General features: G+C 34.1%; 2 pseudogenes; both read right to left on the bottom strand.

The window, feature by feature from the left end:
• Nucleotides 1-1,001: 1,001 nt before the first annotated feature.
• On the bottom strand, nt 1,002-10,370 carry LOC149553510 (uncharacterized; annotated as a pseudogene).
• Nucleotides 10,371-10,378: 8 nt separating this feature from the next.
• The window catches only part of LOC149553509 (U-box domain-containing protein 13-like), a 79,945-nt pseudogene continuing 79,254 nt past the window's right edge, over nt 10,379-11,069 (bottom strand).

Raw genomic sequence — 11,069 nt, 5'->3', positions numbered from 1 at the left:
TCGCAAGTTAAGGTCATTTCTTGGCTCCAAACCCTTGAATTAAGGGTTTTAAACCCATAGTCAAAGAAAATGTAGTGACTATCTCCAAACTTAATCAAATACAACCAAAACAAGTGAAAATGAAAGCTAACATTGATATCTAACTTCACATGTTCATTATCCATCCTCACCAATCTATATAGGTCCATACAAGACAAGATTGCTCTAGAAAACAAGTTTTTCCTTCATAAAAATATTGATTCTTATGAACAACTTGATGATCTAGTATGAGAGGGATACAATAAGTCATAAATACCTTCATCCAACTAGTACAAACCAAATCTTGATGGTTATGAATGTTGGGAGGTTAAAAAGGATGTTTATGACAACTTTTCAAAAATTGCATTTTTGCACTTTTGCAATTTCTTACTAAACATGATAACTTTTTGCTTTTTTATCCTAATTGATGTCAGATGATCCCAAACCATTTTGAAAATAGAAGAAGAAAATGAAATCATGTTCTAAGCCATTTTGAAATTATGTTACTAGATAATACATAGAATTCGGGCACAATTTTAAACCAATCTAAAAGGATGAATTGAAGGAAAGATGTGGGTAATATATTAGATATGTTAAATCAATAACCATTTGATCATCCAAATCTCCATTTTTTCTATCTTTGACTTATTTTTCATGGTTAGCCTTCATTTATTTCTTGGTTTTATGGTGATGGTTATTATTTTACTTTTTATTTGAACACATCATCTTGTGTTCAAGCTTACTTACATATCATGTACATTAGGTATAAAGAGAAAATTGTTGACACAATATGTCAAGCCCATTTTTATATTACATTTTAAATGGTAACATTTTTTAATACCAAAAAAGATTTGCTCATTTAGTACTACCAAATGATACCAAATTACAAATGGAGCATGAGGTTTGCACATCCAATATGAGTTCATATATTAGGTGTATAATGGGAACAAAATGACACAAAGTCAAACTTATAGAACATGTTATTATTTACTCATAAGATCTAGAAGAGTGATTTCCTTTCATCAAGCTCCAACAATTCTATTTCAAGAAATTTCAACTAAGTATTTGTATAGACCAACTTGCAATGCTATCTATAAATATGAGGAGTCATTTATAGCCAAGGCAAGAAAAACAACAACACTCTTGCAAGCCAAGGCTAACTGAATCAAATCAACAAGAAAACATGCATCATTTTCCCTATAATAGTAATCCTACCTTCTTTATGAGTAGAAATTATTTGTTGGGAATTAACAAGTAGGAAATATACTTCTAAGAGGGGGGGTGAATCAGAAGTATTAAACTTTAACCAATAGAACTTTTCTCTTTAAAACATTGCATGCATAATCATATGAAAATAATATGTAAAGTAAATGCACCCACATATACACTTGACACTAGATATGGTTACCCAATAACCCTCCAATGAGAAGGTAAAACTAGGGTTGGGATGACACCCACAACTCTTCACTATTGCAACAATAAAGTTCACTTGTTAAGATTACATATTTTGACCATTCTCATGTTCTATCATGTGAAAGGCTTGCCCTATTAAACACTTACAAGGATTGTTAGATCCTAACCTGTTAAATGATTTTAACACTCTATCAAAAGTGTAACTAGCTAAAGGATTTACAAAACATTTACTTGGAATGTCACCCTATTAAAGGCTTTATATAATGGTTGTTAAACCAACCTATCTCCATAGGATTTCATTCTGCTAATACAATTGTTAGAAAGTATAGTAGAATGTTTGACCTAATCATTTGCAATCTGCTATTGATGATTTTAGATCCTTGTTCTATCTAGTTTGATCCTCACTAATCTGATATGAAACTATTGTGACCTTGATTCTCTATTTTGATAATTGGTATTGCAATGATGTTCTCCTTCTAAGTCAATACCTCTTTCACTTCCATCAAACTTTTCTAGCTTATCTCCTTGCGTACATTCTCTTTTTGCACATTCTATCTCATACCCATTGAATTATGGGGCTATGACCTCCTTAAAAGGGTTTTGTGACTTAGGTTTAGGAATGAATATACAATTGAGATTCATCCAATATTCCCACTCAAATATTTCCATTTTTCTAATTGATTTCATGTTGATTTCATGGGGAATCCAAATAGATTCATTCTTATCTTCCTTCGAGATTTATCCCTATGTCAGCTAAAAAATGGTTTACATCTTAGTTTGTGAAGGTACAAACTCTTATGTTGATTTTGTGTTCCTCGACACTTACTGATTACTGATGCTCAACACATACTGAATTTTGTCTTGCTCAACATCTATTAGTCACTCGACATCTAAAACTTGCTTAGCACTATCTGTTTGCTTGGCATCTGAATGAATCAGCACTTGTTGAATTTATGGCTTGACACACATTGTAACTTGAGATCTATATTATACTTGGCATCAACTTGGAAAATTTCTTAAGTGTATTGACACTCAATTGTCAAAACCAATCTGAGATCAACAATCTCCCCCTTTGACATGAGTGTCAAAAATACTTAACTATAAATAATGAAACTAATCTCTTCGAGTATAATATACATTATGTTTGACATATATACAAAACTTCAAAATTGTTCAAAATTTTGTGAAGGACTATATACCTCAAAATTTTGTATCTCCCCCTAAGTTGATGTGCCATATCCTCGTAACCAAAATATTTTTGAATAGATTGATGTGCCTCAGCTGATACTCCTTGTCTTCAATTCTGATACTCTTTATCTGATGTCTTCTTGTTTTGCCCTATTTTTTATCTATTTTTCTCCTTCTCTATTTATTTTATTTTTCCCTTTTTTATTTATGTTCCCCCTTTTACATGATCCTCTTGTAGTTTAAGTGTCCTTCTGGCTTTTCTCCCCCTTTTTTGTCTTTTAATTTCTCCACTTTTTCTTTAATTTCTCCCCCTTTTTGATACTTATGTCAAAGGGTCTTAAACACTGACTGAATACTTAGCCAAGAAGTTCTAGTTTACTTCCATTACAATTTTCATAGTGCATCCTAGTTATGTATTGCAACTTCTAGGGATTTATTTTGAATGGTGATCTCTACTGCAAGGTGAACTAAGACATCTAATGTGGAAAGATTGGGATCTTTCTTTATCACATTCTCTGCATAGGCTAGTTCTTTTTGCAAAATTTCCATGTGAGGGGTTAGGGAGGCTTGTATTTGCACCAACTTGGCTCTTGCGTTAACCTCTTCTATTGTTAATACAGCTAGCTCCTTTTGAGTGTGAAGTGTTCTGTTGAAGAGCTTCTCACTTTGAGCTGGATCTTTAGGTAGTTGCATGCTTGATATCTTCAAATTTCTCTCCAAGCTCATGATTCTTTGGCTAGTCTCCTGTGTGAAGATGGAAGGATCACACAATTTTGAGTACAATGAGAATATGTTCTCAAGTACTATATTCACCTTTTCAATTTTCTTAGCCAGTTCTACTTGAGATAGTGCTAACTCACTAGATATTCTTTCGTTCACCTTTGTTTAAAACTTCCTTTTTGACCATTCCATTAGTTTTGCATTAGTATCATGGTCTTCACTTTGCACCTAGTCCACTATGTTTGAAAGTTTCTCCATAATGGGCTTTGTTTCATCAGGTGTCTATAAGATAAATGTATCTAAAAAGATATCCTTTATTCCAATCAATGCTTGCCTCTATTTATACTCATTCCTGAGTATCTCCTACTTCTTTTTCTTCTCTAGTGCCTCTTGCACTTCATTGATCTGATCAATGTTCATAGTTTCATAGTCATACTTAGGAATGACTATCTCTTCATCTAGTGTAGGGTCTCCATAGTGAATTACCCTTTAAAATTTTGTAGAGCTCGATCTTGGTGCTGAAATTTGAAGTGGCACAACTTTAATGCTCGACTTTTTTGGCATTTTTGTTGGAGTCCCAGAGTTTGGTAGATTAACCAAAGTTTGAATTTCTCGTTGCTCCTTCTCCTTTGGGGTTTCCTTCTTGTCCTTAGTTCTATCTTTTTCAATAACTATTATTTGAGGGGGTGCACCTTGTACTTGTGTAGTAGGAACATAAGTATCCATTTGTCATGTTTGGTCCTTTGTTGGCTCTTCAGTAGTTGTGTTGACTTTAACTGTGGAGTCCACCTTAGCTGATGTATCTTGTGTAGCTTGTTCTTTGGGTTGTCCACTTGTAGGTGTAGGGATGATAGAAGATGTTTCTTATGTTGCCATCTTATCCCTAGTCAAGTTGGCTACTTTGTTTTGCAACTCATCTACACTAACCAACACTAGATTGCTACATAATTGGGCTTGTAGAGTTGTTTGGTCAAGGATCTTTTTGAAATCCTTTGCAGTCAATGGATTTATGTTTTGGCCAAAATTTTCAAGAACATCCTTTACTTCTATTGTTTTTTTAGGTGTAGAAGTCTCATGTGGAGGACTTGGAGGTGGAAATTGTGTGTCTTACACACTCTATTTTGTTTGCTACTCCTTAGCAGTTGCCATATCATCCTTTTGTGTTTCCTTCTCCACTATATCTACCTTCTCTTTTTCTCCTTCACCTTCCTTTTCATTTTCATCCTCTTCACCATTATATCCCCCTTCAAAGGGATCTTCTTCTCCTTCTTTTATAGTTGTGAGGCCATAGATTAATTTCCACATTTGTGTGGACTTTTTCACAACATCCTCAATCTTATTCTAAAGAATACTAAATGCTCTATATTTGGGTACAAATTTTCTCCCATGCTTCTTATTTGCCTTGGTTATTTTCTCTTTAGTGAGCTCGGGCATTACTCAAGCCAATGTTGACACTCTTATTTCTTTCTCCATATTAAGGTAGTAATGCCATTTATTTTCAATAATAGTATACAACTCTTTGGGCATAGAATTGTCAAGTTCAAATGGAGTGTTCTTGAACTTGGTGATCATAGTGTAGATTGATTCTTCAACTATGTTCTATTATTCTCTACTTAACTTATTAAAGTCAATGCTTTTTAAGCCAAATAAGTCTACATTATCTATAATGTTATCACATATATTTTCTAAATCAGACTTGGTGGTGTGACTTACCAGTCTAAATTGGCTAATGTCTTCAGATTCAATCCTTTCCTCATCTAATTAAGGAGGTGCAACATACTTTCTTCTCAACTTCTTGTTTGCTAGACCTTCCTCCTTGGTACCCTTCTTATTCTCTTGCTCCTTAGCCTTTTTTTTTGTAACTCTTGTACTTTCCCTTGTATTAGGCTTAGCTAGACTTGGCTTGGTTATCATTTTGCCTTTGGGCTGAGCTGCAGACTATTTTTGAGGTTTTCTTTTCTTTGGCTTTTGCTTGGCAGGTGCTTCCTTGGCTTGCTCTTCCTTGGCACCTTCTTCCTCTTCAGAATCTTCACCCATGCCTTGTGTTAAGGAAAGTGGCCCTTGGCCCTATTCTTCTTCTTCATCATCATCATCTTCTTCTTCTACATCTATTGTCCCTTCACCAAATTTGGCCTTTAGCTTTTTGACCAATTTATCCTTCTTCTTTAGGGTTGAATTAGTCTTCAACTCCATCTCTACCTTGGATTTCAAAACATCAAAAGTGCCAAAGGTTTTTTCACTTTTATCAATGTCTTTTGCAAGCAATGTTGTGATTTTTGTTGATGCCTCATCGATGTTAATTTCATATCCAAGTGGCTTAGCCATCTTACCCTTGGTACTACTACTTGGATGTAGGTATAATCAATGTCAACTAAGAAACAAATGTCATTTCTATGTTGTTCCACTAGAGAAACTGGTATTCTGTGCCCTTGCTTCATAAAGTTTTTAAAGTCCTCAAAATAGCTTGTCATTAAGGTTTCAAAATTGGCTCCCATCTGTTATGTATACTCATTAACTTGTACTGCTATAGACCTATTTTTTTTCCAACTAATTTTACCAAAAGAAGGGAATTCATTATAAACATTAAAAAATATGCATATCAAAATTGATCCAAACTTACACTGAACACTCTTGGATCTCCTTATTGCTCCCAAATTTTCCATAATCTATTGCAGTTGCAGTTCTACTAGATCATATGTATGATCTTTCTTGACATGTTTGTATCCTACATTAACTTTAATGCATGGTACACTACTTAGTTAGCTTGACTAGTATAATTTATGGGATATTACTCTAACAACAAATTCTACAAGTGGATCTCTAATTGTGTCTATTGTCATGCCCCTTTTGTTCCACCTAGCCCCAATGTTCTTCTTTATGGCTTCTTTTGAATCACTCTTGAGGTTCTTTGGTCATTCTAAGGTTGGGTACCTTGTTACCCTATGTATGATTCTCTTTGACAATTTTATGGGCCCATCCTCCAACCATAGGCATCTGTCATGAATTCTGCTCAACACTATTCTTATCCATTCAATTTTGAAAACTATGGGGAAATCTAGGGCACAGATTAAGCCCTTCCTCTCAACAATCTAGAATGCCTCCTTTAATACTCTATTCTTACAAAGTTTATCATAGGCTTGCCTAATCTCCATGTCACCTATTGCTCCAAATTTACAATTATAACATTTTCTAACATCTTGCACCATAACAACCTTAGGTGGGATAATAGACAAAGCACCAACAGGATCATTTTTGTAGGTGACTTCAGGAATTGGTCTAAAATTTGGTTGTTTTACTTCATTTCTAACCAACTAAACCTCAAATGGTTCCTTGTCTTTAAGATTCCTAGAGATAGATACCATTTCTAAAAACTAGGGTTTCAAAATATAGATATTTTGCAACTGTGTAGCTCGACACTTAAGTAAATACCTTAGATCAATGAAACAATGTTGAATCTTTGCTGGAATCTTTGCAAAAGAATCAATCTCTGCTTGGAAATCATTGTTGTGCTCTTCTTGCTCTCACTCTATTTTTTTAATGATGAGAAATGATCAAAAAACTCAACTTTATATCTTTTATCACATAGCATTTAATGTTTAGTACATATCCAACTATCCACTTAGCTCCTTATATAATTCTACTTTACTCAGCCTCCATTGATTTTTCAACACTCGGCATCCACTGGAGTTTCCCTTACTTAGCTTCAATAAGAATTTCCTTTTACTCGGCAACCACTACTAACTTGACTTCTACTGACTTTGGCAGACAACTCAACATATACTAAGATTTCATTTGGTATCTGAAGGCAACTTTCCTTACTTTGCAATAGTGTGAAAACTTTTGAAGACTTAACCTTGCATCTTTATTCATGCTGATCTATCTTTTTTAGTGCTAACTCATTCTAGGAACTAATGTATGATAATACATTTAAATATCAGTCCCACATACCTTCTTGCTTAGTTTGATTCAGTATGACTACTTGACCCTTTAGGTGAAGTGATCTCTTCATTTGATGTCTTACCTCCATATTTCTTCTTCCATGTCTTATTCATCTCTCCTCTAATATGCTCAACATCTACCTTACTTTTTCCCTTGTTTGAGTTAGAGTAAGGTGCCTTTGTCCTTGTTGGGTAGTGCTTGCTAATGTGAATAGTCTTCAAATAACTAAAGCATGTAATTTGGCTCAATCATATGTTGTAGCTTCCACTAAAATGTGTTCTTATGCAATTCTCAGGGATGTCTCCATACTCTTGACAGTAGTGACAGCTATGTCTTGTTTTGCAATCCCAATTGTAGGAATTTCCATGACTTCTTCCCTTGTTTGATGACCATGTGGACTTGGATTTTCATTCAAAGGCCTTGTGTCCAAACTTCTGACAATTATAGCAGTGTCCTTCAAATGTTGGTGCATGCATGGTTCTAGTTTTTCATTCATGTGCCTCATGACCTTGTTTGTTGCACTTGTAAAAATATGTCATGTTCTCCACCTTAGCATTCTGACTAGCATTCTTGTTCCTACAAACATTAGTTGTATGTCCTATCTTAGCATAATGATGACAAGTGGGTTTGGTGTTCTTACCTTTGTCATTCCTTTGTTCAACAGTCTTGGATGACTCTCCTTCTTTGATGTGTCTTTACTAGATCTTAGGGATTTCAATAGTTGCTCAAAGTACTTGATGGCTTCATTTGGCTTGTTGAAGCTTTCAAAAAATTCCTTATCTCTTTTTATGTCATTTTGTAGCTACTTATTTTGCAACTTTAATGTAGTTATTTAAATTTCCTTGACATTCAACTCATGATGGGAATTCATCATTTGGTTCAAGGTATCCAATTGCATGGTTGAGATCCTAGACAACTTTGTTGACTTTTCTTTCAATCTATTTGAAAAAATTCTTTTATCTTCTTCAATTATGCCCTTATCCTCAATGGCTTTCTTCTTTTGTTCAGTTACTTCACATAGCAGTATTGTTTGTGATTCTCACTCCAATTTGAGATTTCTTATCTCTTTAGCTTGTGATATGTTCTTGTCCATGAGATCTTCAATTTCTACATCAAACTCACATGAGTTACCATCTACAAATAAATTTTTGGTGTCAATTTCCTTGTATTGAGTGTCATTCTTAGCTATGGAAATTTCTTTCCTTCTCTTTAGCGAACTCGTCAAGGCATTTCTAGCTTCATCCAATTGTTGCAGTAGGAGGTGTATCTCAATCTCCTAATTCTCAATGGTTTTTCCCAACTTGTAGACTTCCATCTCAAGATCTTTTCTCCAAGCTATAAGGCTTCTCCTGATGAGAACTTAGCTCTAATACCAAATGTTGTGAATTAACAAGTGGAAAAATACTTCTTAGGGGGGGTGGGGTGAATTAAAAGTATTAGACTTTAACCAATAAAACTTTTAGCTTTAAAACATTTCATGCATAATCATATGAAAATAATTTGTAAAGTAAATGCACTCACATAAACACTTGACACTAGATATGGTTACCCAAAAACCCTCCAATGAGAAGGTAAAACTGGGGTGGGGATGATACCCAGAACTCTTCACTACTACAGCAATAAAGTTCACCTGTTAAGGTTACATATTTTGACCATTCTCATGATCTGCCCTGTGAAAGGCCTGCCCTATTAAAAGCTTACAAGGATTGTTAGATCCTATCCTATTAGAGGATTTTAACACTCTACCAAAAGTGTACCTAGCTAAAGGATTTACAAAGCATTCACTCAGAATGTCACCCTATTAGAGGCTTTATACAATGGTTGTCAAACCAACCTATCTCCATAGGTTTTCATTCTGCTAATACAATTGTTAGAAAGTATAGTAGAATGTTTGACTTGATCACTTGCAATCTATTATTGTTGTTTTCAGATCCTTGTTCTATCTAGTCCGATCCTCACTAATTTTGTATGAAACTATAGTGATCTTGATTCTCTATTATGCTAATTGATATTGCAATGTTGTTCTCCTTCTAAGTCAATACCTCTCACTTCCTTCAAACTTCACTAGCTTATCTCCTTGCATGCATTCTCTTTATGCACATTCTATCTCATACCCACTAAATTATGGGGTTACAACCTCCTTTAAAAGGTTTTCTAACTTAGGGTTAGGTATGAATCTATGATTGAGATTCATCCATCTTTCCTACTCAAATATTTCCATTTTTTGAATTGGTTGCATGTTGATTCCATGGGGAATCCAAATAGATTTTTTCTTATCTTTTAATCCTTTGAGATTTATCCCTATGTCAGCTCAAAAATGGTTTACATCTTAGTTTTTGAAGGCAAAAAATCTTATGTTGATTCTGTGTTACTCAGTATTTATAATTACTGATGATCGGCACATACTGAATTCTATCTTGCTCAGCAGTTGGACTTTGCTTGACATCTATTAGTCACTTGACATCTGAAACTTGCTTGGCACTATCTATTTCCTCAGCATTTGAAGGACTCTACACTTGTTGAATTTTTGGCTCAGCACATATTGTAACTCGGCATCTGTATTATATTTGACATCAACTTGGAAAACTTCTTAAGCGTGTTGACACTCAATTGTCTAAACCAATCTGAGATCAACATCATTATGAGAATAGAAAGAGCTGATCCACCATTCCAATGTATTGGTCAATAAGAAATGACATTGGAGAAGGGACAACTCCTATCTGAACAACCCTAGATTTGTTTCCTTGATTAATTAATAAATTAAAAAGTGTAGTAGCAACATCTTTTTCCCCTCTTGGTGTTTCATCACATAGTAGATCAACCAAAGGATGGATGGCTCTAGAGGCTCCAATTATAATATTGTTCTTGTCCATGACAAATAGGCTAGAAAGAGTTACAACAATATTTTCACTTTCTTTCATGCTACCATTCTTTAATAATTCTATTACATAACTAATGTCTCCTTCTTGAATAATCAATCATTTGTTACTACTATGAATAGATAAATTTAGAAGGGTAGTCACTACATGCTCCTGAATATTTGCATCACTTGATGATAACAATTTCACTAAATGTTCATTACTTTCACCCATGTCACTACATATTTAGTAGTTTCACCCATAACACTACCTCTTTCTTTCTTGATATTTTTCAATGCTCTTAACTCTATTGCTAAATCAGGAATAGTAGATAGCTAAAGTACAACTTCTAGCCTTTACAAAACAAAACAAAAATCATTTCTACTATCCTTATGTAAAAGGTCCAAATCATAATATCCATGAAAAGCTCAATATCTTGTGTATCATATCTCCCTAGGATCTCTTTAATTGGAGGTGAATTAGTTTAACCTATTCTTTAACTTCGTTAAAAACTTTCAGTAAATTCTCGGGCAAGGTATCTAGAGCTTGATTCATTTCCTCAGTTAATTCTTGAAACCTTATTGTGATTACCTTACTCTCAAAGACTAGATAAAGTTTTTTTCCATTAGGAAAGAGTTGAAGTGAAGCTTTAGTAGATTGGTGGGCCTTTTCCAAGGAAGAAATAAAGGGAAGAGAATCCCAAGGCAAAGATCTAGAGGGTACAGACCTCAAATAGACTCTCAAATATAATTTAAATAAACAAACAAAAGTTTTGAGCTAAACTTGATTTTATAGAATTTAATATATAGGTTGACTATTGCACTCAAGACCTCCAACATTTTCAAGCACTCAATGGTGCACATAAGAAAAAATATTGTATATAGTGGGAAAACATAGTCAAGAGGAAAGAAAATGAGAAAAAAAAAAAAAAAA

This window comes from Cupressus sempervirens, chromosome 6 (assembly GCF_028749045.1).
Source record: "Cupressus sempervirens isolate cs-2001-9-10 chromosome 6, ASM2874904v1, whole genome shotgun sequence".
Lineage (NCBI taxonomy): Eukaryota > Viridiplantae > Streptophyta > Pinopsida > Cupressales > Cupressaceae > Cupressus > Cupressus sempervirens.
Note: the sequence above shows the minus strand (reverse complement) of the source record. Positions and strands in the feature narration are given on the sequence as shown.